The sequence below is a fragment of the Triticum dicoccoides genome, chromosome 5B, assembly GCF_002162155.2.
Source record: "Triticum dicoccoides isolate Atlit2015 ecotype Zavitan chromosome 5B, WEW_v2.0, whole genome shotgun sequence".
NCBI lineage: Eukaryota > Viridiplantae > Streptophyta > Magnoliopsida > Poales > Poaceae > Triticum > Triticum dicoccoides.
Genome location: NC_041389.1, coordinates 269,481,744 through 269,484,633, shown reverse-complemented (window position 1 = coordinate 269,484,633; position 2,890 = coordinate 269,481,744).

Sequence of the window (2,890 nt, the reverse complement as noted above, 5' to 3'; positions counted from 1 at the left end):
CTTAGCTGCAGCCCAGTGCTCGCCTAAGATATAAAAAATCCTACCGAGTGAAGAGCAAACCTCTCACTCGGGGGCTTAGCTGCAGCCCAGTGCTCGCCTAAGATATAAAAATCCTACCGAGTGAAGAGCAAACCTCTCACTCGGGGGCTTAGCTGCAACCCAGTGCTCGCCTAAGATATAAAAATCCTACCGAGTGAAGAGCAAACCTCTCACTCGGGGGCTTAACTGCAGCCCAGTGCTCGCCTAAGATATAAAAATCCTACCGAGTGAAGAGCAAACCTCTCACTCGGGAGCTTAGCTGCAGCCCAGTGCTCGCCTAAGTGGATTAAGGAATAAGTCGACTGCGGTGAGCGTCTTGCTTGAACCCGCAAAAGACATTTCAAGCCAAAAGCAATCATATTCAAACATTGAATTCAAGTTTGGAACGATACCTAAAGGAATCGAAAGTGCTCAGGCGCTGAGCCTGTTAAAGTTTTTCGGTTACAACTCCACTCGGCATACCGAGGCAAATTTAAAGCGTCGAGCGTAAAAGAAGTTTTTTACCCCTCCTGTGGAGGGCTGGAAGGTGCAACAAACTCATCAAGATCAATTCCATCTGCGATCCGAGTGGCAGCAGCAATGAAAGTTTCCATGAAGGACCTGAAGTCGTGTTTCTTGGTGTTGGCCACCCGGAGGGCCGCCAGCTTGTCTTCTCGCGCATCTTTGCAGTGGACTCGGGCCAGACACAGAGCAACATCTGCACCGCACCGAGCCGAGGACTTTTTCCACTCCTGCACTCGACCAGGGACTGTGTTCAAGCGAGCCATCAGCGACTCGAGGTCGTGCTGGAGTGTCTCCCCGGGCCAGAGCGTTGAGTCGATGCGAGATGTGGCGACCTTCAGCCTTGCGAGATAGTCCACGACAGCTGCGACACGGGACTCCAGTCGGAAAACATTCATGGCAACTTCGTCGTCCACCGGAGAATTGATGGGGTCAAGGTTTGGTTCCAGCCGGCTAGTCTCTTCTTCAAAGTCTTGGCAAAATTCTGCAAGGGCGATCACCGAGTCAAGGCAACGGTCGAATGGAAAAATCACAGTTGAAAATGATTGTTGAGCATAAAGGTTTACCTTCAAGCATAAGGAACATCTTCTTGGCAAGACCATTCAGGAAGGCCTCTAGATCATTTTTCTTCTCAAGAGCAGCTTTCAGATTGGTATTTTCTTGTTCAAGCTTGGTGACTGAAGCTAACTTCTCGTCGGCAAGCTTGACCCTCTCAGCTAGTTCAAGGTCTTTTTTCTGTTGGGCCTCCTTCACCTTACCTGCAAGTTACAGCAAGATCAGATTTTGAAACAAATAAAGGGAAAAACAGTCGTCGAGGTCTCACCAAACATACCTTTGGTCTCCTCCTTTGCCTTCGTCAGATTCTCCTGAGCCAGCTTCAAATCTAGCTCGAGCTGAATGTGCTTGTTTTCCAGCTCAGTGTAGCGAGCCGCAAGGTCACAGGACCTCTGGGAAGAATCAATCGACTAAATGTCAAAGATAATTCACTTCCGAGTGGAACAAGAAAAATCATGCGTTTCTAAGACTACAGCCGAATACAAGCATTCGACCGTAGTCTCGGGGACTACACCCAGTGGGTGCACTCAGCGTGCCCCCACTAATCCTGTTGAAGACAGAATCGACCAGTCGACCTCAAAAAAAACAAAAAAAACAACAAGATGTATTCTTTAAGACTGTAATCGACTGCAAGCAGTCGACCACAATCTCGGGGACTACACCCAGTGGGTGCACTCAGCGTGCCCCCACCGGTTTGCGAAATCCATTCGCCGTAGTCGAATGACGAAGAGACTAAACTTATAAAGCCTAAGGCCGACTGCCAGCAGTCGACCTTAGCCTTGGGGACTACACACAATGGGTGCACTCAGCGTGCCCCCACCGGTTTGCGAAATCAATTCGCCATAGTCGAATGACAGAAAGACTGAACTTATAAAGCCTAAGACCGACTGCCAGCAGTCGACCTTAGCCTTGGGGACTACACCCAGCGGGTGCACTCAGCGTGCCCCCGCTAACACGGAGTTTAAGTCGACACACCCAGTGGGTGATTACTATAAATTCTGGAAAGAAAAGTTTTTGATAGCATATCCTAACAGAACAAGTGGTGGTCGACTGACCTGAACATTGCTTTGAAGGGCGGAACTGGCGTCGTAAGCTGCCTAGCTCGCATCCCGGATGGTCTTCAACTGCTCCATCATGATCCCTGCCTGGCGTATCGCCTCCTTCGCGGCGCCAGCTTGGTCCTCTGGGACGTGGTGCATCGTGAAGAGGGAGGGCTGCAGAGCACTCGTCAGCGGATCTACGAAGGACACAGTGTGTCGAGTGGTGTTCTCTTCCTCCGCGACCAGGGTCTCAGGCACCGTCACACCCTAGAGCACCCTGCCGGCAGACGCTTTCCTACTCCTTTTGTGCTTCAGCGGTTCCTCATCTTCATCATCATCAGGGAGAGTGATAACAACATTGGATGGAGCTACAGAAAAGAATCAGAGTCAGAGATCATGAGTCAGTCGACTAGAAACGGTGTTAAGAGTATAGTACCAGGTTTTGAGGTTGCTGCGTCCTCCATCTCATGGTTGTCAGCCCGGGCTAAGGTCTCAGAAGTAGCAGCACTGCAACTCCAAGGAATCAGTCGACTAACTCCAGCGCCAACCAGAGATAAAGTTCATACAAAACAAGAAGACTTAAGCAACATGATTACCCTGATATGGTGGGGATGGACACCTTCATCTTCGGCAGGAGCTTGGTCGGCTTTGACGGGGCCGCCCTGGGCTGCTTCGACGCCTTTTCAGTCGGCGCCGGAGAGGTGGTCCGAGGGCGCTTGGTCGACTGTGTGACAGTCGCAACCCCCTTGCCACGT